The following is a 26,995-nucleotide window of genomic DNA, read 5'->3' as shown; positions in this document are numbered from 1 at the left end:
CTTAACCGTCTAAAAAGTCAAGGGACTAAGCAATGTATATACAAGTGTGCTCTCGCTACTACAACAAAGTATCACAAACAGTGCAATGACTGAAAAATATATAAGGAAACAGAAGCAGAATCTTTGGTGTGTTCTTGATACAGCAAGAAGATGATTTATTCTCTCCAGACTCAAGAGATGTAATGAAAAGCCGACACGTGTTTCGTCGTGTACAGTTGAGTCAACACGACTCTTCAGGGCTGATGATACAAGAATAACATACATCAAGTCAGTACTGCCGTTGTTAAATACTGCAAATGGTGACAAACTGCAGCCAACATGCAGTGGTGCCGTACGTATGGGTTCGCACGTGATAGTGTTGTGTAGTGGTGACATCAACACATTAGTACATGTGTCACTCAAAGGCTGTGAGTGGTAGCCCTCGGGTGGTGGTGCATAGACAAGAAATTTCGTGACATAACGCTTTAGTGTGTGATCGTGTTTAACACATACACAGAGATCTTGCATTTCGAGGGTTCATGCAGTTGTGGATTAATCCGAATAAAACTAAGTGAGCCTGTGTGAGGAGGTGTGGGTGAGGGACCATAACAGTAACATGACGTGGTTGGCCGGTGTTGTCTATATCCGTGTTGTTTAGGGGTACTCAGGGAGTTCTGTTATTGCGCCCCTTAAGAACGTGTGATTGGATAGGATAGGACAAGTCACTGTCTCTCGCCATTATGGATTATTTACCTTGAGGAATAATACGTTTGTGGTGTTTGGTAATAGGTCTGGGCTAATATCCGAGTATTGGACGGTACTTGCCGGAGAGAGACTAGAGGAGAGAGTATATGAAAAAAGGAATCATTAGAAGAAGCGTTCTAAGGTAGGGGAAAAAGGACATCTACTCAGTTGAATAGACGGCGAACAAAAAGTGCGGTATTCTTACCACGAGTCTAAATGTGACTGGAAAGAAACGGTCTGTCCCTTTATGATAGTCACGTGGAAGGTACTATTTACTTGGTATTTTGTATTCAAGAAAGGCCAAAATCTTCGTATTTATCCACTCTGTGTAAACGGGGATCACAGAAAGAAGAATACAGAAAAAGAGTCAGATTAATGCGCGAGTTAGCGCAACGTTTAACAAAAGGACATATTGCATTGTTTCTTTTCGAAATAATTATGGGTCTATAGAGCATTCCGTTAAGGAGAAAATACTAGACTCCTGGTGTGTTAGGTATTGGACATTTAACACGCATGATAGCGTATTCTTACATGAGGACATATTGCTCCTTGGAAAGAGATAAGATCTCTAGGACTGAATTAGGAAAATACCTGACTCCTGGTGTGTCAGGAGATAAGCCGGGAGGGGATCCGTCTATTACTGGACTGGCTCGAGACGAGTGTGTCTCTCAACAGGGCGATGCGCTAAAACTCCCTCTGTTATGGAATCCCTCCTCCTGTAGTTCCCGGTTGCCGTCTCTCTGTACGGACACGTGACCGGGTGGGAGGGATTGTCTTATAGACAAAGGTAGAGATCGTCCTCAACACTGACAACGGGGACATCTTCGATCTCTACCTTTGTCTATAAGACAATCCCTCCCACCCGGTCACGTGTCCGTACAGAGAGACGGCAACCGGGAACTACAGGAGGAGGGATTCCATAACAGAGGTAAGCGGCAACTATCTCCCGTGATCACCCCCATTTGATGTGAAGCCCAGAGTACTGGGCTTTTAGAGCTAACCCGCGCTCTTGTTTCCCGTTTTTTAGCGCATCGCCCTGTTGAGAGACACACTCGTCTCGAGCCAGTCCAGTAATAGACGGATCCCCTCCCGGCTTATCTCCTGACACACCAGGAGTCAGGTATTTTCCTAATTCAGTCCTAGAGATCTTATCTCTTTCCAAGGAGCAATATGTCCTCATGTAAGAATATGCTATCATGCGTGTTAAATGTCCAATACCTAACACACCAGGAGTCTAGTATTTTCTCCTTAACGGAATGCTCTATAGACCCATAATTATTTCGAAAAGAAACAATGCAATATGTCCTTTTGTTAAACGTTGCGCTAACTCGCGCATTAATCTGACTCTTTTTCTGTATTCTTCTTTCTGTGATCCCCGTTTACACAGAGTGGATAAATACGAAGATTTTGGCCTTTCTTGAATACAAAATACCAAGTAAATAGTACCTTCCACGTGACTATCATAAAGGGACAGACCGTTTCTTTCCAGTCACATTTAGACTCGTGGTAAGAATACCGCACTTTTTGTTCGCCGTCTATTCAACTGAGTAGATGTCCTTTTTCCCCTACCTTAGAACGCTTCTTCTAATGATTCCTTTTTTCATATACTCTCTCCTCTAGTCTCTCTCCGGCAAGTACCGTCCAATACTCGGATATTAGCCCAGACCTATTACCAAACACCACGAACGTATTATTCCTCAAGGTAAATAATCCATAATGGCGAGAGACAGTGACTTGTCCTATCCTATCCAATCACACGTTCTTAAGGGGCGCAATAACAGAACTCCCTGAGTACCCCTAAACAACACGGATATAGACAACACCGGCCAACCACGTCATGTTACTGTTATGGTCCCTCACCCACACCTCCTCACACAGGCTCACTTAGTTTTATTCGGATTAATCCACAACTGCATGAACCCTCGAAATGCAAGATCTCTGTGTATGTGTTAAACACGATCACACACTAAAGCGTTATGTCACGAAATTTCTTGTCTATGCACCACCACCCGAGGGCTACCACTCACAGCCTTTGAGTGACACATGTACTAATGTGTTGATGTCACCACTACACAACACTATCACGTGCGAACCCATACGTACGGCACCACTGCATGTTGGCTGCAGTTTGTCACCATTTGCAGTATTTAACAACGGCAGTACTGACTTGATGTATGTTATTCTTGTATCATCAGCCCTGAAGAGTCGTGTTGACTCAACTGTACACGACGAAACACGTGTCGGCTTTTCATTACATCTCTTGAGTCTGGAGAGAATAAATCATCTTCTTGCTGTATCAAGAACACACCAAAGATTCTGCTTCTGTTTCCTTATATATTTTTCAGTCATTGCACTGTTTGTGATACTTTGTTGTAGTAGCGAGAGCACACTCTCTGCTGCCTTCAACACCGGCTGCCACCACACACTATGCGTACGCCGCAGGGATCCGAGACAAAATTCTTGATTGGACCATCTCCTTCCTCTCCGGCAGAACCCAGAGCATCCGCCTCCCCCATTCCATTCCAAAGCCTCCAAGATCATCTGCGGCGTACCCCAGGGATCCTCCCTCGGCCCAACGCTGTTCAACATTTACATGTCCCCGCTCGCACAAGTATCCCGACAGCACAACCTCAACATAATCTCCTACGCCAACGTTACTCAGCTGATCCTCTGCCTCACTAAGGACCCCATCACCGCCAAAGCCAACCTCCACGAAAGAATGAAGGCCATCGCCGACTGGATGAAGACCAGCCGTCTGAAGCTGAACTCAGACAAGACGAGGTCCTCATCCTCGAATCCAACCCTTCAGCTTGTGACAACTCCTGGTGTCCGACGACACTGGGGGCAGCCCCGACACCCACCGACCATGCACGCAACCTGGGAATCATCCTCGACTCAACGCTCTCAATTTATTTGTTTATTTATTTATAACACTTATAAAGTGCACTGTTACCAACTGGTGTCCTGGCGCTGAAGTGGTAACTCCATGAGATACAAGCCTCCCCAACTAGAGAGTAAAAAGCCATGTTTTCAGATTTTTTCTAAATGCCAGCAGGTTCATGTTTTGTTTGAGGGCCATAGGAAGGGCATTCCAGGCCTTCGCTGCTCCCATGACAAAGCTTCTGCCCCCCCAGTGCACCTTCCTGATACGGGCTGTTTTGATCATCCCCATACTGGCCGACCTGAGTTGTCTACCAGGTCTGTACCATTGGAAGAGCTCCTGGAGAAACCCCGGGCCTTGACCGTGCAGCGCCTTGAAGACAATGCACATGGATTTAAACAAAATCCGCTTCCGCACCGGGAGTCAGTGCAGCTTCTCCAGTTCCCTGGTGACCGATGAGAACTTGGTCAGACCCCCTATAAGGCGGGCAGCCGCATTTGGTAGAACCTGGAGTTTATTAAGCAAACCCTTTTGGGCCTCGAGCAGAAGGCTGTTACAATAATCGAGGCAAGAAAGCACGAGTGCAGTCACCACCGTCTTTCTGCTTCCGACCAGTAAAAAGGGAAGGACCTTCCTAATGATTTTCAGAGTTCAGTGTATGGAGGAGGTAATCACCTTAACTTGAGGTTTAAAGGAGAGTTGGTTATCTATAATATCCCCTAAATTCTTCGCCTTCAAAGCAGGGGATGGCGGGATCCCATATCCGCCGGCCACCACTTAGAGCTCCAGAGGTTTGGATTAGACCCGAAGATTAACACCTCGGTCTTTAGGCAACTCTTTGCCATCCACGAACTAACAGCTGACATGCAGTCCTGAAACCTAGCCGCCACACCTAGCTCTTTCCCCGGGAGTACTGAGACCACGATCTGGGTATCGTCTGCATATGATGTTAACTCGAACCCAAACGATCGGATCACCGGAGCAAGAGAGGATACATAGATGTTGAATAAAGTGGGGCTTAGGGAGGATCCCTGAGGGACACCCCCTGGGAGTTCGAAGGGTCTTGACTCGAAGTCTCCCATTGCCACCACTTGAACCCGGTCTTTAAGGAAGGCTTTCAGGATACTTAGTGCTAGTCCCTGGACCCCGCAGTCCTCCAACCGGTCCACCAAAACAGCATGGTGGACCGTATCGAAGGCCGCAGACAGATCCAAAAGGACCAGCACCGCCTGGCCTCCTACATCCAGTGCCTCCCTGACCTCCTCTGTGGACTTAATCAGAGCGGTCTCAGTGATGTGTCCTTCCCTGAATCCGTGTTGGGCTAGGTCCGGACCCTTTGAAGTGCGCAGAAATGCACATAGCTGAAGGTTCATGGCCTTCTCGAGAAGTTTTGCCGGAAGCGGCAATCTGGCGATAGGCCTATAACTACTGGGATCAGTAATATCCAAAGAAGGTTTTTTAAGCAATGGGGAAATGGAAGCCCGCTTCCAAACTGTGGGAAAGTCACCCTTTTCAAACATCAGGTTGAAGAGGTTGGCTAAAGTGTCAGCTGTTGTAAAGGATGCCAACTTTGCCACCGACGTAGGGCAGGGATCATGAGGAGATCCCGACTTAGTTTCCATCAGCAGTTTTAAAATGTCTTCGGAGCGTACTGGCTCAAACGCCGAGAATTTTGCCACCGATAAATTGGCCAGGGGAGCCCTGTGAGACTCCTCCGAGAGGCTCTGAGCCACATGCGGTTCGAGTGTGGTAAAGATTGCTTGTACCTTACTCAGGAAGAAATTGGCCAGGGACTCACAAAGTCCGATACTGGGTGGCACAATCACCGGTTTGGGAGTAGTCAGACTGGCCACTGTGTCGAAGAGTTCCCTTGCTGAATTCTTGGCCTTTTCAATGCGATCCGTGAAATAAGCACTCTTGGCCTTCCTAATACAATCTTTATAAGCCCTTTGGCTGATTTTCAGTTTCTCCTTATCCAAATCATTGTATTTGGCTCGCCAGATCCGCTCTAACTTCTTACAAGCTTATTTAGCTTCTCTAAGCGCGTCCGAGAACCACTGGGCAGATGGAACCGACCTAGTAGGCCGGCATATCTTAGGTGGAGTTAACGTATGATGGGCTCGATCGATCCAGTCCGTATACTCGGTGGTAGCTCTGTTCACATCTGCTGGCAAAGCTGTCCTAGAGGCCAGCAGCAGTTCCTCAAAGGCCATACCGTCAAGGTTTTTCCATGCCCTACACATCCTAGTTGTTTTCCCATCCTGCCATGCCTTCTGCACCGGGGGGCTAAAGATGGTAAACAGCACCGCCCCATGATCTGTCCAGGCCATGGGTTCGGCTTTAATGAACTCGAGGTCAGGATTATTCGAGAATATTCCATCTAGTGTGTTCCCGGCAAAGTGCGTAGCCCCTGTGACCACCTGAGTCAGTCCTGCCCCGTGCATCACCTCAACTAAGGCCAACGTGTCCGTATCAGTATCACCCTCTAAATGAAAATTAAAGTCCCCCAGGATCGTAAAGGAGTTTACACACAGGGCTTCCTCTATGATACTGCCCACTGTTTCGAGGAAATGGGACTTAGTCCCGGGAGGTCGGTACAGGAGGCAGCCCTTAAAGGATTGATGGTTAGAGAGCAGCAGCTTAAACCCCAAGGCCTCACAAGCCTCAGAGGTCACCGGCTGAAATACTCCTTGGATGGAGGCATGGTAAATAACAGCCAGACCTCCTCCGATTTTCCTTGGCCTATCCAGGACGAAGTTCAAGTAGTTAGGAGGGGTAGCCTTCAATGACCAAGCAGTCAACGCCGTCTCCTCCTCCTGCTTCAACACCCTCTGCATGCTCCGCAAGATCTACAGATGGATCCCAACAGATACAAGAAAGACAGTCACCCATGCCCTCGTCAGCAGCAGACTCGACTACATAAACACCCTCTACGCGGGAACCCCGAAACAAACTCATCAAACGACAACAACGCATCCAAAACGCCTCGGCACAACTGATCCTCGATGTACCACACCACGGCCACATCACCCCCCACCTGAGAAACCTGCACTGGCTCCCCGTCAACAAGAGGATATCCTTCAAGCTCCTCACCCACGCACACAAGGCACTCCACAAGACTGGCCCAGCCTTCCACAACAGACGGCTCTCCTTCTACCTTCCCAACCGCCAGCTACGCTCCGCCGACGTCTCACTCACCACCGTCCCGCGCATCCAAAGAACAACCACCGGAGCTCACCGCCAAGACATGGAACACCCTCCCACTGAGCTTACGAGAGACCCAAGACCTGCTGACCTTCAGGAAGGATACTCAAGACCTGGCTGTTCAATCAGTAGTGCCCCCCCCAGCGCCTTGAGACCCTCGTGGGTATGTAGTGCACTTTACAAATGATTGACTGATGGTAAAACTGCCACATGATGGTCACATGATGGCCAGATGACAAGTTCTCATATATCATGAGATATCAGGTCGGGGTCGTTACAATCCAGCTACCCGAAACAAGTTAAACGCCTGCTTTACATGCTTATTATTCGTTGTCAGGGGTCCCCCTTCTTAGTGGTGATGGCGGCGGCTCACCTCGTGAAAAATAAAATGGCAATGAAATCTTTTCATTGCCCTTTTATTGTTCACATTTACCGTGGCTTACAGCAGGCAGAGGGGCGATGCTCTCTCACCCTCAAGAAGAAACCGCCTATGTTCCTTACTAGACTTTAAGGTGCATATTATCAAGCCCCAGCGATCATTATCGCTAAGCGCACTTAGCGCTAGGATAATTATCGCCGGGTAGCGTGGATTTTTATCACTGAGATAGCGTGCTATCAGCAATGCTTATCTCAGAAGTGATAAAAACCCTCGCGCTAACTGCCAATTGAGAGATTATCGCTGGAAAACCAATGATGATCTCTCGAAGTTTGGCGTTAGCTTGATGATAGGGGCTCACAAACTTAGCCATGTTATACACCTTCCATAGGATATCATGGCTAAGTCAGGAAAATACCAGGTGTAAAAAAAGCAACGCTAACCGCGGTTAGCGCTGCTTTTTTTTATCACTAACAGGGTTAGCGATATCCTTGATAATAGGAGAAATGTCGCTTAACAAAATTTCTCCTATTATTTTTCTCTGGAACGCCTCCTTTGCATCTCATTAGAGATGCAAGGGGAAGCGTAGAGAAAAAGGGTGCTAACATGCGAATTTGCATGTTAGCACCCTGTTGCTGATAAGGAGATCATTTTATCTCCGCTTTCTTGGCTTTTAAAGCCAAAAAAGCGGAGATAGATCCCTTGATAATATGCCCCTAAGTTTACTTTTCTTTGTAGGTCGCTGTAGTTGCGTGTTGGAGAAATGAAAGAGTCAATACACAGGGTCAAGATTGGTAAGAAGTAAGTGCAGTCTTTAAGGATTCCAGCCGCTGGGATCTTGATGAAGATGCTCTTACTAAGGAGCTTTAACGCCAAAGGAGGCATTAGGACAGGGGCACGGTCTTTCTAGGGCCACGCCCAAGATGGCCACCTTGCTTCTGAAGTCTCACAAGACTTCAGAGGCCTTTCTGGAACGTGTGTGTCCTCTAGGGAGAATGCCTACGCTGGGTGAAAAGGGTGGAGGGGACACTGGGACACTGTTGGAAGAGCAAGCTCTCGTGGAAGTGGAGGTCGAATATGTCACATTAAGGGGGTATGGGCCGGGTGATTGTGTGACATGTTGAGGATCAAAGACACATGCTGAGCGGGGCTTGACACTTATGCCCAATTGGATCTTCGAAGGTTTGAAAGCACGGCAGAACCATTCCATGGATCACGGGCTATTAACTGTGGGAATACGATTTACAATTTTATTTATAAGTGTATCTGTGGTATAGGTTGAACTCAAATTGCGCTCAAGACGGCCACCCCAATGATGTTATGATGTTTGTTATGTTCCAAGTGCTGCAAGGCAGCATGTGGTTTAAATTCTCTCCAATAGCTGCACACTGATGTAACTGGCATGAATTCCAGAGAAACAAGTAGCCGCAAAGTAAGATGGTATTTAACGGAATTTCCTTCGGTTACGGAACTCTGTGGTGCAAATCCACCATATTCTCCATGAAAATTGTAAAATCGACAGAGGCCTTTGTATAGCAAACAAGGTCACATCGTAGCTGACAAGCGCATTGTGGAAATGTCAGGGCCTAGTCTGGAAACACATGTGGAACGAAATCAGAAATGCGAGTATTGCATAAGAAAATGGATTTAAGATGCTTAACTAGATCAGGCTGCCAGGGTCCCTATGCTTCTTGTAAGGCTGGGGATTTAACTGTTGCGTGGGGAACGACTGGCAGCTTCATGCAGCTAATTGCTGCTTTGAATACCTATCTCTGTTACCTGATTTTTGAAAGATTTTATTCCACAAATATCGTGTCTGTCAGATGTAAACCGAGACATTTGTAGGGGCTTATTAGATATCAGCATGGCGGGGGCTCACCTGCGTGAACTGTAGTTAGTGGTCGATGATTTCCACAGGATGCCATGAGGTCGGCATTTCAAAGGCTGACGTCATTCACCACAGGGCACAGGAAAGATCATATTGCATCATAATAACAGTGGAAAGTTGTTGCTGTAAACCCTTCAATGTCTTATTAAGGTCAGTCTATACCTCGGCATGTATTTCCTGACCAACGTAAAATGAATACTATGAGGTAAGAAAATATCCTTTTCATATGTGCCTTCAGGCTCATTACATAAAGAGGTAAAGAGTATCTTGAGTGCTAAATCACTGACGTGGAGGCCAAATGCCGGTGAGGCTGGCGCTGTTATTTTCATTTTTGGCAAGTCTCCACAGAGTGCACAGTTCCAGCATACCTTTCACCGTCAGGTACGCATAGGTTTGCTTAATGTGAAAAAGAAAGCTGCAGATTCAGCAAAGAGTTTGCCACACTAACGGTAGGTGTAACGTGGGCGTATATGACCTCCAGAAGCGTGCAGGGAGGACACCTCTTCCCGGTCAAAAGCAACAGAAACTGATTAGGATCTAGGAGTTAAAATTGCAGGAATCAGCAGATTTCTGGCAAAGACAGATGCAGAAGAATGTTGTATTCTCAGACGAAAGTGATTTCTCATTTAAGGTGACCTTGAAAATTAGAAAAACAATATTTAAAGGTTTTTTCATTACGAAAGTGTGCATTGCTAAATAATAATGTATTTGTTATTTCCTTTTAGAGCTTTACAGAAGGGGATGCAAGTAATCTACCTGATGACATAACTTTAAACAATCTAGCTTCCTTCTGTTGACACAGCTCACAGGGCCTCCATAGCGGAGAATGATGAAAACACGATGTTGATGGGACCATTTTTAGGGTCAACTCAAGCCTGCAAAAGTATGCGCTCTTGCTTGCCAGACACTATTGTTTACAAAAAAAGGGCTTGTAGCCCGCCCTTTGCTTACCATATGCTGTCTCCAGTTCCCCTCTTTTTTGCAGCCTCCTTAATTAGCTAGTGCTGGCCAAACGTCTTTTCTGTGGCGCACTGACCAGCCGCAGATTGATTCAAGTTATTCAGTGCCCATCCTCTGCTACCTATGTGATTCTGGTAATATTTCTTGCCCACTCATGCTGGCCCTCGTTTGCATTTTTTTTGCATGCTTTTTAACCCCTTCCATGCTCAGGACGGCCAGGAGCCGTCCTGCGCCACAGTGCTAGTGTGCGCAGGACGGCTCCCAGCCGTCCTCGCACATGGCACCTGAAAAACCTCTGGTGCGGGCACCAGAGGGATTTCTTTCCCCCTCAACAGCCATGAGAGCTCCGGAGGCTGTGTCATTGGTTTCTTTGAAATGACGATCAGCGTGCATATCGTGGTGACGTCATTTCAGGGAAACCGAAACTGAAATGAGCCAATAAGTTTCACTTTATACGTGCTCAGGGGGCTTTCTCAGCCCCCGGAGCACGTAGAAAGTCAGGAGAGGTATCGTTAGAAAGGGGAGAATCTCCCCTTTCAAATGGTTCCCCTCCCAAGTGGATCCCTGCTAGGGGATTACCAGAGGGGGGTGATCCCCAAGCAGGGATCCACCCACTAGGTACCTGGGAGGGAGGGGAGAGCGGCCCCTTGAGCAAGGGCCTTTGCTTGCCCCATTGCAACAAGGCATAACCAGTCTTTCTGCTCCCCCGGTGGGGCAGAAATCCCACTAGATATCAGTGATTTTTTTACCAATGTAATCAGGGGTGGGGGCTGCCCAAGATGGGCATACAAATGTCCCCACCCCCTCCCTGCAAAAACACAGTCTTTCTGCCCTCCCTGGAAGGCAGAACGTCCACTAGACACCAGGGATGATTTTCTTACCATTGAATCTAAGGGTGGGGCCTGCCCAAGATGGGCATGACAATGTCCCCAGCCCCTACAAAATTCTGGTCTTTTTTCCCCCTTGGGGGCAGATGGGGCAGTAGCCCCTAATCTTCCAGCCTCTAATCTGCTCCCCGGGGGGGCAGAAAACCCCATAGATGCCAGGGATTTTTTTATATTGGATTTAGGGTGGGGGCTGCCTGAGATGGGCATGCCAATGCCTCGCCCGACAAACTTCCTGAGTCTTTCTGCCCCCTTGGGAGGCAGATGGTTGCAGTAGCCCCCGATTCCCCACCCCAGCCAGGGGCCAGAAAGTCCATTAGATATCAGGGATCATATTTTTTATTGTTTTGAGTGGGGGGGGGATTGCCCAAAATGGGCTTCCAATGCCCCCACCCCCAAAAAATATTCCACAGTCTTTCTGCCCCCCCCGAAGCAGATGGGGCAATAACCCCTGATCTGCATGCCCCAGAGGGGTAGAAAGCTCACTAGGAACCAGGGATTATTTTTGTTCTATGCTTAGGGGTGGGATCTGCCCAAAATGGACATGTTGATGCCCCCACTCCACCCAAGAAAAATCCACAACCTTTCTGCCTCCACTTGCAGGCAGATGGGCCCATAACCCCCAATCTGCCCTCCCCTCGGGGGCAAAAATAGGCACCAGGGATTATTTTGTTTTATACACAGAGGTGGGGGCTGCCCAAAAGGGGCATGCCACTGCCTCCACCCCCCCACAAAAAAAATTGCCACAGTCTTTCTGCCTCTCCCGGAGGCAGATAGAGGCAATAATCCTTAATCTGTCCCCTGGGGGAAAGGGGGGGCGGGGGGGAGCCCACTAGTAACCAGGGATTCTTTTTTTATACAAAGGGGTTGGGGCTGCTAAGAATGTGCATGCTAATGCCCCCTCTGCCAAAAAAGGCTTTTTGCACCCCGGAAAGGCAGATCAGGGCAATAGCCCCCCATGGAGGGGTACAAAGCCCACTAGGCACCAGGGATATGTTTATGGGCATGTCAGTGAGAAGCCACATAGGCAAGAGTTGCTCCCCTTATTTTAGGCGTACATTTTGGCTGTTTCTGTGATATTTCTATTCTCATCTACACCCAAGCAGGGGTAGAAAACTACTAGAGACCAGGAAGAGTTTGTTTGTGTGTAAACTGGAGTTTGGCTAACGGTCTGCGTGTACTGACCTTTGGCTGGCTTTTTGCTGGCAGTGTCTGTAGACCTGCACTTGTCTAGTGCTGTGGTTGGACTCCCCCTTGCATGTAGATTGGCACTTGCCTGGTGGTGTGTGTGGAGTGGTGCTCGGCTGATGGTGTAGGTGGACTGGTGCTTGGCTGGCTGTGTGCATGGATGGTGCTTGACTGCAGGGCTGAACAGGCTGTAGCGGGCACCTGGCATTTCCCCGGTGGGCTGGAGGGATGGGGGGCGGTTTTCTGGCCGTGGGGGGTTGTTGTGTCACTGGGGGCCGGTTTTGCAGCAGTGCTGCAATATAGGGCCCCAGTAACAAAAATGGGAGTAGTGCTTTCTACTAGCACACATCCCCCCAGGGTGAGTCGAGCAGTAATCTGCCAGGGCTGGTTGCTGTTCACAGTCTGGCCCTGCTTGACTGGTGGTGTGCGGGGATGGTGCTTGGCTGGCAGTGTGTGGATGGTGGTGTGTGTGTACTGACTCTTGGCTGGGGGTGTGGCTTGCATGGATCCCCCAGCGTTTTCTTACCCAGAATCCCCCGCAAACCTAAGCTTTACTTCCAAAGTCAGATTTTCCTCACATTTCTGTGTGGGTAAGTTGTAGGATCACCGTGCAGGCCCAAATTTCCTACTACCCTTGGTCTCCTGAGAAAAATGATACCTTTCTTGTGTGCATACCCAAAGTAGCATCAGCAAAAAATCGTATAAACAAACTCACCTCTTAGACCCGCTTTGGGCCCCCCTCCTTCTCTACAGGTTTTTGGCCTTTCCATGTCATAGGCACTTGGCCCATCCACACAAGTAAGGTATCATTTTTATTGGGAGACTAATGGAAATGCTGAGTGGTAGGAAATTTGTGCCATGCGGTGATCCCACAAGTTTCCCACACAGATATAAGAGGAAAATTTGACTGTTTAGCTAAATTTGGGGTTTACAGTGAATTTTTGGAAGGAAAATGTTGGGGGATCAATGCAAGCCACACCTCCCTGGACTCCCACGGGTGTCTAGTTTTAAGAAATGTCTGTGTTCTTTAAGTTTCCCTAGATGTGTGCAAACCGAGGACCAAAAACAAAGGGCCCACCTATCTATCACAAAACAACCTTGTTTTTCAAGGGGGTCACTTGAGTTTTTTGTCCTGGGCTCAGCGGCCATCTAAGGAAATATAACAAACTCACACATTTCTGAAAACTAGACACCCGGTAAAGTCCAGGGAAGTATGAGTTGCATGGATCACCCAGTGTTTTTGGCCCCGGGCTTGGCGACCAAGGTGCCCCTTTGCAAAACCTGGTGATTTTGTGATAGGTCATTTTATGTCTCCTCTACATGTTTTGGGACATTGCCTTTCACGGGTACTTGCCCCACCCATGCGAGTGAGGCACCATTTTTATCGGGAGACCTGGGGGGATGTTGGGTTGGACGAAATTTATGTCAGCTCAGTGATCCCACAACTTCCCCACACAGAAATTTGAGAAATATTTGACTTTTTCAGCTAAATTTGAGATTTGCAGGGGATTCTGGGTAGGAAAACGTTGGTGGGTCCACGCAAGCCATACCTCCCTGGACTCCGCCGGGTGTCTAGTATTCAGAAATGTATCAGTTTGTTAGGTTTCCCTAGATTGCCCTTGAGCCCGGGGCAAAAAACACAGGTGTCCCCACCTTGCAAAATCAGATTGTTTTGTGATAGGTAATTTTAATGTGTGTCATCAATACGTTTTGGGCCCTTGCCTGTTGCAGGTACTTGGCCAAACCCTGCGAGTGAGGTACTATTTTCATTGGGGGACCTGGGGGAATGCTGGGTGGTAGGAAATTTGTGTCAGTCCGGTGATCCCACAACTTTCCCACACAGAAATGTGTGACAGAATGTGATTTTGTTCAGCTATATTTGAGGTTTGCAGGAGATTCTGGGTAGTAAAACATTGATGGGTCCATACAAGCCATACCTCCCTGGGCTGCCCCTGGTATCCACTTTTCAGAAATGTGTGGGCTTGGTAGGGTTCTCCAGATGGCCGGCAACCCGGGGCCAAAAACCGAGGTGACCTTCCTTGGAAAACAAGGTCATTTTGTAATAGGAAATGTTGATGTCTCCTCAATATGCGTTGGGCCCTTGCCTCTCGCGGGTACTTGGCCCACCCACACGAGTGAGTTACCATTTTTATCGGGAGACCTGGGGGAACGCTGCGTAGTAGAAAATTTGTGTCTGACCGGTGATCCAACAACTTACCCATCGAGAAATGTGAGATATAAGAGATTTTTTCACCTAAAGTTGGGGTTTCCAGGGGATTCTGTGTGAAAAAAACCTTGGTGGATCCATGCAAGCCATATTTTCCTGGACTCCCCCAGGTGTCCAGTTTTCAGAAATGTGTGGGTGTGATAGGTTTCCCTGGATGGCCTCCGAGCTCGAGGATAAACATTTCAGGTGACCCCCCTTGCAAAACCAGGCCATTTTGTGATAGGTAATTTTGATGTCTCCACAGTGCATTTTGGGCACTTGTCTGTCGAAGGTCCTTGACCCCACCCATGCTTGTGAGGTACCATTTTTATCGGGAGACCTGGGGAAATGCTGGATGGTAGGACATTTTTGTCAGCCCGGTGATCCCACAACTTCACTACTAAATAATTTGAGAGAAATTTAAAATTTCTTCAGCTACATTTGTTGTTTGCAGGGGATTCTGAGTAGGAAAACTTTGGGGGGGGTCCACACAAGCCATATCTCCCTGGACTCCCGATGGTGTCTAGTTTGGTAGATTTTCCTAGATGGGCACCGAGCCCAGGTTGTTTTGTAATAGATAATTTTGATGTCTCCACAACAAGTTTTGGGCCCTTCCCTGCTGCGGCCACTTGGTCCACCCACGTGAGTTAGGTACCATTTTTATTGGGAGACTTTGGGAAATGCAGCATGGGTGGAAGTTTGTCGAACCATTTTGATTCCAGAACTTTCCATTACAGAAATGCAGATACAATTTGTGTCTGGTTGTTTCTTGTCACGGGCACTAGGCCTACCCACACCAGTGAAGTGCCATTTTTAAAGGAAGACTTTTTTTTTCTTGACAGTTTGAGATGTGCAAGGGATTCAGGGTAACAGAAACATGTGAGAGACACAAATGTCACCCCATCCTGGATTCACCTGGGTGTCTAGTTTTCAAAAAGTTTATGTTTGCTAGGTTTCCCTAGGTGCTGACGGAGCTATTGTTCAAAATCCACATCTAGGCACTTTGCAAAAAAAGGTCAGTTTTCAGTGTAAAAATGTGGTGTGACCACGTTGCATTTTGGCCCGTTTCCCGTCATGGGCACTAGGCCTACCAACTTAAGTGAGGAACCGTTTTTATTGTAAGACTTTGGGAAATGCGGGGTTGGTGGAATTTTGTGGATCCACACAGATTCCAGAACTTTCCATCACAGAAATGTGAGGAAAATGTTTTTTTGTTTTACCAAGTTTGAGATTTGCAAGGGATTCTGGGTAACAGAACCTGGTGAGAGCCACACAAGTCACCCCATTCTGGATTCCCCTAGGTGTCTAATTTTCAAAAGTATATAGCTTTGCTAGGTTTCCCTAGGTGCTGGCAGAGCTAGGGTTCAAAATCCACAGCTAGCTTCTTTGGAGTAAAAGTGTCTGTTTTCCCTGTAAAAATGTGGTGTGTCCACGTTGCGTTTTGGCCAGTTTCCTGTCACGGACTCTAGGCCTACCCACACAAGTGAGGTGCCATTTTTATCGGAAGACATGCAGAAATACAGAATTGTAGAGCAACTGTTATTACCTATTGACTTTCTATGCATTTTTGCCTTCCAAATGTTAGACAATGTATACAAATAAAGTTACTTTGAAAAAGTTACTATACTTCACATGCTAGTATGGGTACCCACAGTTTTGGAGATGTGCAAATAGCTACTATTTCTAAACTTTATATTTTGTTCCCATTTCAGAAAATCATACATGTCTTTGATACCTATTTTGCACTCTATATATTATTTTACCAAGTGAATTGCTATGTACCCGGTATACAATGAAACACCATTGCAAGACACTGCTCAGTTATTGCCTCTGCGTTTCTCAGGTTCCTGGTGAACCTACAAATCATATATATCCCTACAACCAGAAGGGTCCAGTGGATTTAACAGTATATTGCTTTCAAAATTGTCTTATACAGGCATGGCCAAGATGGCGGAGTGGTAGGATACGCTTCTCTGTCTCTCTGCTCTCCCTCGACCGGGCCCTGGACAATAGCAGCTGACCCAGGGACCAGCGGGTGAATTCTGGTGGGGAAAGTTCTGACTGCCAGTGGTGTAACCAGCGGTGTGGTCGGCTGGAGATGGGGGCACAATGGCGGAGAACGGCCATGAAACAGCCGGGCAGCAGACCAGACTCGGAGTGAGGAGGAGGTGGGGCGGGGGTGGCCTTGCTGACTGCTGGCGCCGCATCCTCAGAGAAAGTAAGCTGCGAGCTGGCAATACCGCAGGTGATATCTGCTACCTTTCGAGCCACCACAGTGAGCAGCAAGAGGTATGCGATGCGCCCCCAGGGACTGGCTGGGAGTGAAGTGCTGGCTTGTGGAGAGCAGCTGGAGAACTCCTGTCCTACTAGATGGCGGCGGGGCATTGCTCCTGAACCTCACGGCTGAAAGTGGAGGTGAAGAGACCTAGGCCCATGGCTCCTGGAAATTGGGAGGCCTTGCAGCTACACTGGCCCCAGAACACGGTAATTCAGTGGGTGAGTGCAGCGATAGCCAGGAGTGGCTGAACTGATTCCCTCGTGGGTTATCAGGCAAACAGCTGAGCAGGAGGGGTCCGGAGAAGGTGCGGCCCATGCAGGTTGCCACCGTAGGCGAAAGACACATATATTTGGTGTTACTGACACCGGTGGGCCTCCCCTGGCCCAGCGGTGCACCTGGAGGGGGAGGAGAGGAGGATTGGACCTTCCGTCTACAAAACAAGCCACTCTGGAGCCCACAACAGGCCACAGCAGACACGCCACATTGGGAAAGTCTGGCAGAGATACAGCCCTGAGTGGGGAATGGGCGAAGACAACAACAAGGAGGCTTGGGGCGTAGGTGATTGCAGAGGGAGTGTGAAGCTGGAGATTCACCCCTTGGCCAACGAAAGTGAGACCTCAGGCCGGATCAGTGGTTGTGCTCCTTCGGGATGGTGGCAGAGGGAACGAATGGTTGAGAGACTGTCCTCTACATTCCCTGGGAGCCGCTGAGGCTCCACGCAAAGTGCGAGAGTGAGGGGATGGGCGAGAGGGTGGAATGTAGACAGGGACACGCTGACTTCCCTGAAGTACTAAAAGATATCCCAGGAGGGACTGGACTTTATCACTGCTCCCTGTTAGAGGGGTTGAACCGAAGCACTCTAAAGGGAGTGCGAACTCAGATCTGGCCACTGGAAGAATAAAAAAGGACAGGTCAGTAAAGGACATGCTCCTCTAAACACCTCAGTTGTACTTGGAGGGTGCCCCCTCCATCCAGGGGCAATCAGTAGAACCAGGAGAATCTGAAGATGTGGCCGGCCCGGTCAGTCGCTCCTTCCTTGAGTCCCTCTTTTCTTCCCTCCTGGAGGACCTTACCACCATGAAATAAGATTTATTGGCAGACCTCAGAGAGGTACCCGCATTCTGACTGGTTGATCATTTTCCTCAATGCTAAACACCTGTCAAAGTGCCTACCATTCCCCACCATGCATCAGCTAACACACTGCAGCCCAACAGCCAATCCCAGCCCTACAGCATGTATGAAAGCAGAGCAGACACACAAAACCATTTCCAGCATGTCGCTCAATGTGTTTGTTGCTCTGTACCTTGCCATGCGGCAAGAAGACTGGAGGAGGAGGAGGAGGAGGCAGAGAGTAGAGATTATCTTCAGACAAAGGATCAACCCATTTGGGATGTCCAGCCAAGATGTCAGGGCCAGATACCATTTCCGTCCAGAAGTCATCTTTGAGATGGTCTGTGAGTGGGAGCAGGAACTTGACTCTGTGACCTGCAGCTCCCATGCCATTTCAGCATATCTCAAGATACTTTCTGTTATCCATTTCTTTTCAACAGGGTCATTCCAAAGGGTCTCCAGTGACTGTGTGGCATCTTTCAGGGTAACAAGTTGCGGTGCTTGCATCATGTACTGAGCTGCATCAATGCAAGAGCCCACCACAACATACGAATGCCTCATACACTGGACATGAGACAAAGGGCAGCTAGAGATTTCTATCTCATTTCTCGCTTCCCTCGTGCGCTGGGTGCAATTGATTGTACCCATGTTACCCTTCAGCCAACCCGCCGCATTGCACACATCTTCTGCAACAGACAACGGTGGCATTCCATCAAAGTGCAGGCTATCTGTGATGCCAGTGGACGATTAATTGATGTGCATGCAGTGTTTCCTGGCAGGACCCATGACAGCTTTGTATTCCACATGTCACTTCCTGCCCGGCAGATGGCTGCGTCAGAATTTGGCAACATGTGGTTAATGTGTAAATACCATGCACTAAACATGAGGGATATGTGTAAATGAAATGTATGAATCTCCCATCCCCAAGGGCCCATCTCCCTGCTCCCGTTCCCGATTAAGGTCATCGAGAAAATAGTCAACATACAATTGGCCCGCCACCTCGAAGACAACAACATCTTGAACCCGTCCCATTTCGGATTCAGACGAAACCACAGCACCGAGAAGGCCTCATCGCTGCCACAGACGACATCAGGCGCCAACTAGACAACGGCAAAACATCAACCCTCATCCTCCTGGACCTGTCAGCCGCCTTCGACACGGTCTGCCATCGCACCCTAAAGACACGCCTCCAAGAAGCCGGAATCCAAGAGAAGGCCCTCGACTGGACCAGGTCCTTCCTCTTCGGCAGAACCCAGAGTGTCCACCTCCCACCCTTCCGATCCGAAGCCACCAACATCATCTGCAGCGTCCCCAGGGCTCATCTCTCAGCCCGACGCTGTTCAACGTCTACATGGCCTCCCTCGCACAAGTGGCCCGCCACCACGACCTCAACATCATCTCCTATGCCGACGACACCCAGCTCATCCTCTCCCTCACCAAGGGCCCACACACCACCAAAACCAACCTCCACGAGGGAATGAAGGCTGTCACCGACTGGATGAGAAGCAGCCGTCTGAAACTGAACTCGGACAAGACAGAGGACCTCATCCTCGGACCCACCCCCTCAGCCTGGGCCGACTCCTGGTGGCCGACCACACTGGGACCAGCACCGACACCCACCGACCATGCACGCAACCTAGGATTCATCCTCGACTCCTCCCTCTCCATGTCCAAACAGGTTAACGCCGTCTCCTCCTGCTACAACACCCTCTGCATGCTGCGCAGGATCTACAAGTGGATCCCGACCGAAACAAGAAGAACGGTGACACAGGCCCTTTCAGCAGCAGACTGGACTACGGCAACGCACTCTATGCAGGAATCCCAGCCAAACACCTATGACAACTACCACGCATCCAAAACGCCTCCGCCCAACTGATCCTCAACGTCCCCCACCACAGCCACATCACCCCCCACCTGAGAGACCTACACTGGCTCCCCATCACCAAGAGGATCACCTTCAAGCTCCTCACCCACGCACACAAAGCACTCCACAACACCGGACCACCCTACCTGAACAGCAGACTCAGCTTCTACACTCCCACCCACCAGTTCCGCTCCACCAGCCTCGCCCTCGCCGCTGTCCCCCGCATCCAACGAACAACATCCGGCGGTTGATCCTTCTCCTACCTCACCGCCAAGACCTGGAACACCCTCCCTGCCCACCTACGGCAGACCCAAGACCTACTCACCTTCAGAAGACTCCTCAAGACCTGGCTCTTCGAGCAATAGTGGCACCCCCCTCCCCTCAGCGCCTTGAGACCCTCACGGGTGAGTAGCACGCTTTACAAGTACTCTGATTGATTGATTGAATGCCACCTTACATTAACAACCATTGTACAATAAGAATCATCAAGCAACATACACTGTCTAAACAGACACTCCATGCACCAAAGCACAGATCATGTTCTGTGTAAATTAAAGAGTAAAATGTAACCAATTGCCCTTTCTCCCCTCCTCAGGTGATACTGGGTATGCACTCTCCCCACAACTCCTTACACCTTACTGACATCCAACCACTGTACCTCAGCGTAGGTACAATAGGGCACACATACGCACATGAGCCATCATAGACTGCATTTTTGGCCTGTTAAAGTCGCAATTCAGATGTCTTGACAGCACAGGGGGTGTGTTTATGTACTCCCCTGAAGTTGTGTGCAAGATCATATTAGCCTGTTGTGTTTTGCACAATATAGCTTTAACTCATGGCTTACACATACCTCTTGTACCTCAGATAGCTCTGAATCCGGGAAACACATAACAGAGGTCAGGGTATGCAAGTCTCTGATCAGCTGGTTGCCACGTTTTTCACACGAGTAACCTGTTGTGTCATGGAAAAAATGTGGTTTGTAGTCTGTTGTTAATGATGAAAGTAGGATAATTACGACTCTGTCTAAAAAGTCCATCCTGAGACAACTTTGCAAGCCACACTAACTGTATGTACACTACAGCTGTTGACAGTAGTCACAAGATTTACCGTGCATCAGGTCATGGGCCCATGTCAGCAATCAATGTAGGGGATGTCCCTGAGGAATCTATTGACTCCGAGAAAAAGATGTACATGTTCTGAGAGACCTACCTGGACCTTATGAGGATGGGTTTTGGAATCACAAAAGGGCCTAACTATTGCATTGTCAGAGTTTGTGCCACCAACATATTTGACTCCCCCACAAATGATGGGCCCACAATGTGAGTGACAATGTTATGGGGGAATCTGACACTATGGGTCAGGGATACACAGCACTGCTTCCCCCTAATTTTCCATAACACAAGAGACAACTCTTGTATTGAGCACTAAATGTGGACTATATGTATTATAATGCAAAGGAGGAGAAAACTAAACTCTGTCTCAGCCCAAATCTCATTAAATGGTCTGTTCTCCATTTTGTTTCATGTCTATGATTTTCTCTTGCACTGTCATTTCAGGTTTCTCCGCTACAGAACAACAGGATGGCAGTAGATTTTTTTTGTGATTGTGGATGAATCAGAATGAATACAAATTGGCTGTTAAATACTTCCTGTGATGTATTTCCTGTCTCCCACGTCCTTTATACCATTTCCTGTATGAAGCAATGGGTTTGGGTTCAATTTCAGAGATTACGGCCCAAAAATGTAATTTCTGGGTGCGGAGAGTGCGCCTCACATGAGGACCCGAGGCTCTGCAATCGGAAATTACAATTTCGGGCTGTAACCTCCAAAATTGAACCGGAACCCATTATTTTGTACAGGAAATTATATACAGGAAGTGGGAGACAGGAAATATATATGTTTTTTAAAAACTTTATTTATCGTTTTTCAAATAATAAAACAATGATGTATCTCTTGTTACATATCATAGCGGGTTGATAATGTCTAAAAAGGAGAGCGTGTGTACAAAACACAAATTAATACATGGCGTGTCGTTCGGGCAACTGACAAACAGTGAGCTTTACAATTGGAGGAACATGTGGGACATAAGGCAAAGAAAGGGAAGATGGAAAAAAGAGGCATAAAAAAGGCGTACACAACCACATTAATATTACATCCTGCATGCGATAACATGACAATCAGCCTTCCAGAAAGAAAAGCCTCAAGGGGGAATTTTTTTTTTGAATAAATAGAAAACAGACTTTTTTTTACAATTGCACAACACCTGAGCCAACCCCCTAAGGAACTATGTGACTTTCTAGCTGAGACTGACGGTCAGCAGTGATCTTGGCAATGTAGGAGCGGTATGGCTCCCAAATATTAATAGGACTGGACGGACTGGGGACCTGCGTAGAGTACTCCACGCAGTTAATATTGCAAAAAGCCATGCTCCCGAGCCACGACTTCAATCTCGGAGGCCTTCTATCACACCATAGTAATGCAATTTGCCTCTTTGCCAACAAGAATCCCAGTGCTGCAAGCTTTCGAACAGTGCATGGGAGGTTGGAAACATAGCCCAGCAAAGCAATTTCTGGGGTGGGGACCAGGTTCATGCATAAAATGTCACTGAAAGTACGGTGTACCTGAGACCAATAATCATGCAGAAGGGGACAGGTCCATGAGAGGTGGGCGAAATCGGCAAAGAGGGCCCTGCACTTGGGGGAGTGGTGGGGACGACTGGGGTCTATTCTATGTGAACGTGCTGGGGTGTGACATAACCTACAGAGAAATTTAAAGTGGATGAGTTTGTATCTACTGTTCATGGAAATTTCTTTCGTAGCTCTGCAGCACTGTTCCCATTGAACGTCTGGGGTGGGTTTCCCAAGACCCCCCTCCCACGCGGCACGAACTTTAGCGTCCAAGGTGGGGATTGAGACACTGCACAATTTGTATAATTTAGAAACCATGTGTGCCCCCGATGGGTGTTGGATGAGGAGCGTAAGCGGGGGAGCAGAGTCAGGAGCCAATGGAAATATAGGAAACGAAGCCCGCAACATGGATCGTAATCTAGTCAAAACAAAGGAGTCCATGAACGAGCGTTCAGTGAAACGAGGGTCCTTGGATGTAGAAAAAGCGTGGCCCTCAGGAAAGAGGTCACCAATGGTATGAATGTGGAATTTAGCCAATGTGTTTTTGACTACTAATTCCCCAGTGATCGGGAACCAAGAAGCATTGGGCAAAGGAAGGGCCGGTGAATACAACTGGTCCAGGCCAATAAGCCTGCGCAGCCTATCCCAGGGCAAGCAGGTTGACAAGACAGTCTGTATGTCCTGTGGTGGGCCTCTAGGAAGAACAGTAGAGAGGAGTCCAGGAAGGACCAAATCCGCTTCCGGTTTCAAATACAAAATGCGAGCATTAGGGTGGAACCAAGACTACGCGTTCGAACATTGTGCAATTAAGAAATAAAGATAAAAATCAGGAACGCCGAATCCACCTCGTTCATATGGGAGAGTCAAAACACGCCAGGTGACACGTTGATTTTTGTCTCCCCAGACTAAGCGCAGCAACAAAGAGTGCAATTGGTAGAAAAAAAAACTTGGTGAGAGGTATCAGGATATTATTAAAAAGATATAAAAATCGAGGGAGTACAACCATTTTAATTATGGCAATTCGCCCAGCCATAGATAGAGGGAGGCAAATCCACCTCTCAATCTGGCTCTCTAGTAAACTAACCGCACCACCATAATTTAGTCTAATGATGGCGGCGGTATCCAGATGGATATTAATCCCCAAATATTTGACTGAATCGTGACTCCACTCAAGGGGGAAAGGGCAATTCCATGCGGAAGTGCTAGGGGTAAGCGAAAAAAATCACTGATTTGTGCCAATTGATGCGAAGACCAGAGAATTTGCCAAAGCGAGATATTTCCAAGATAAGTGGTTCAAGATTAATGTGATGCATCCTGACATATAAGATCGTATCGTCCGCATACAGAGAAATTAGGAGAGGACCAGTGCGGGACTGGAGCCCCCGGTGTAGATGCTTTTCTTGAAAATGGCGGACCAGAGTATCCATCGCCAGAATGAAGAGTAGTGGGGATAAGGGGCAGCCCTGATGTGTGCCTCGCGAAAACTAAAACTTCTCAGTAATAGTGCCATTAAAGCGCAGCCTGGCCGTAGGTGCAGTATATAAAAGCGACACTGTGGAGACGAAGCATTCATGCATGCCCATGCGTCTCATGATGGACAGGAAGAAGGGCCACTCCAAAGAGTCAAACGCTTTCTCAGCGTCGAGAAGGATCGAGGCGGCCGGAGTGGAGGGGTCTATTCGATGTAAAAAGCAAACAGGGTCTTCAGGTTCAAAGAAGTGGAGCGATGTGGCACAATACCAGACTCTGCCGGGGATATGATAATCTCCATCAGCAATGAAAGCCGAATGGCAATAACTTTAGCCAGAATCTTATAGTCGAGGTTTAATAAAGAGAGAGGTCTGTATGAGCTGCATAATTTGGAGTCCCTACCTGGCTTGGGAAGAAGAATAATGACTGCCTCTCTGAACATGGGAGGCAGACAGCCCGTCTCAAGTGGCTCAGCACATACTTTCACTAATCGTGGGACTAAGGCCTCTTTGTAGGCCTTGTAAAACTAGGCAGAAAAGCCGTCTAGCCCTGGAGCCGAAGAACTCCTTAATGCATCAAAAGCATTTACTATGCTATCTAGAGTGATGGGCGCAGCTAGAAATTCTTCCATGTGTTTTTCCAGATAGACCATGGCGATCTCGTTGAGGTAGTCACCCTGATCCCTCAGGTCGCCCGTCAGTGTGGATGTATATAAAGTTTTGCAATAGGACAGTTAGGTGTTGCAAATTTATGGCGTGGAGTGAAGTAAATCACCCTGTGGACCCACAATTTCTGTGATGTAAGATGAGTTATAAGGGGGGCGAAGCAGCTGCGCCAGTAATTTGCCGGGCCTGTCGCCTTCCCCATACTGCCATGCCACAAATTGTTTGGTAAGAAATTTCAGTTTCCTGTCTGCTTCGTCTCTAAATTCCATCATTAATGACAAGCGTCTGGCTTCTCTCTCACTGGAGGGATTCAATAATAGTTCCCTATCTAGCGCAGCAATGACTTTTTCAACACGGGACAGTGTGGAACGAAAGTCCCTCAACACACCAACATGTTTGGCAAAGCAAACACCACGAATGTTAGCCTTGAACCCCTCTCACAAAACCGCCCAGGAATCCACCGACCCAGTGTTGAGGTCGAAATATTCCTCAATGGCCTGTCGGACTTTCTCTGTAAAAACGGGATAAGATAGTGCCCTCCTGGGAAATCGCCACTGTCTCTCATATCCACCCAATCTGGGGACATTTAATTTAAGAACTATTGGGGAGTGTTGATTATAACAAAGTTTATTTAGACAATAGTCTATAAACCATACATAATACAATGGATCCACATAGTGATAACATCATTAAAACTACAATTCATTTTACATATCTATAAAACTTATAAAACCATAGGACATAAAATTGGGATACTCTATAAATTGTGGACTCTCCCACCCACCTTTATTATCTCCGTTACACAATCTCTTGTCGCTTTCAGAAATTTCCCCAATGCAATTGTAATATCCAAAAATGACATTTCTGTAAGGAGGTCAATGGCGTCAGCACGTGAGTTCACCTCATATTTTGAAATAATTGGACGTAAGAATACTTTCCGAACTGCTAAAATCCATGTACAGTCAAGCAGTATGTGTAAAATATCATTTCTTACTCCTAGACCACATTTACAAGTACCATCTGGTTGGATCAGGGCCTGTCTTATTTTTATTTCAATCTTCCATGGATTTAGGCCCACCCGAACCTTCAAAATTTCATGTCTTAGCCATCTATTGGGCAGCAAATCCAAGTAAGGGAACCGGGCCTCCTTTACCCATTCATTCTTTACCCAGTTAACTGATTTTTTTTAGCCTCAGGTAGTCCATGTCCTGTGATCTAGAGTATTCAAGCCCTTGGTTTCTGCAGATTTTCTTAGTACAAACTATATTCAATGAAGGTGAACGGAGGCTCAGTTTCAAGTGAACAGCTACAGACTGGAGGACTTTCCTCACATCTAGCGCCCAGCGTAGGCTGCTCGCTTGAATTTCCTCTCTACACCAAATTGAGACCTTCTGATCACCACCAGGCTCCTGTCGGTTCCAAAATCTTATTAAGGACATTTGAGACTTTACCTCCCATGCTGTCAGTCCCACTTCCATTCTAATGGCTTGAAATCATGGAGCTATTTGGTAGGGACAGCAGCATTTTCATAATCTTACCTTCTTCCCGGTCCCACCCCCTTTTACCACTCAGGTAAAGCACTTCTGCTCCATAAAGTACTTGTGGGGGGATCATAACTTCAAAAGCCTTTAGAATCGGTCTGTGTGACATATCACCGTAATCTTTATTATATTTTTTCAAACCACAGACCGATGAATACGCCTTTGCGGTTTGTGACTCCAAGTGGGTATTCCACTTTAATGCGCTGTCAAACCAAAGACCTAAATATTTATATTCACCTACTACGTTTAACTTTTCCTGTCCTAAAAACCAATTAAAATTGTTTACCCTCTTTCCAAAACATAGGATCTTTGTTTTCTCCATATTCACAGATAAAAGCTTTTTATCACAATACTTTTTGAACACATTTAACTTCCTTTGGAGCCCCATTTCCGTTTGGTCCAGGATCACTAGATCATCGGCATATAAGAGACATGAAACTTTATTACTATTAATTCGCGGGCTCGTACTTTTTTCAACTTGCAGGACCGCTGGGAGGTCTGCTAGGAAAATTGAAAAAAGCAAGGGTGCCAGAACACACCCATGTCTCAAACCGTTTTTTACTGGAATTTTCTGGGTTAAAGAGCCCTTTGTGTCTCTAATGACCTGGGCCCAATTGCCACTATGTAATTCTTTTAAGATATTCAATATACCCTTTGGCATTCCATAGTTTTCTAATACTTCCCAAAGGCTATTTCGGTCCACCGTGTCGAATGCTGCCCAGAAATCGACAAAAAACAGCAAAATAACTTGCTGTTTTGTTCCATCGATTTCCTGGCCATTGCCCACAGTGTAAAACAGTGGTCTATTGTGGAGTGGCCTTCTTTGAACCCACCCTGTTCAACCGGCACGATAGACGTATGTTCAACCCAAGCTTTTAATTTGCTAAGAATTATTTTAGAATTTTTTTTTTCTCCTATGTCTAATAGGTTAATTAGCCTATAATTATTCGGGTAACATACATCCCCTTTCTTATGTAGCGGTCTTATTATGGCACCCTTCCAGTTTGGGGGCATAATCCCCTGGTCTAAAATTAATACAACATTTTTTTAGTAGAATTCCGCCCACCAGGGCTGATTTGAATTTAATATCAGGGCTGGTAGGTTATCTGGGCCTGCAGCTCTAGTTAG

Source organism: Lissotriton helveticus, chromosome 5_1 (genome assembly GCF_964261635.1).
Source record: "Lissotriton helveticus chromosome 5_1, aLisHel1.1, whole genome shotgun sequence".
Classification (NCBI taxonomy): domain Eukaryota; kingdom Metazoa; phylum Chordata; class Amphibia; order Caudata; family Salamandridae; genus Lissotriton; species Lissotriton helveticus.
Note: the sequence above shows the minus strand (reverse complement) of the source record.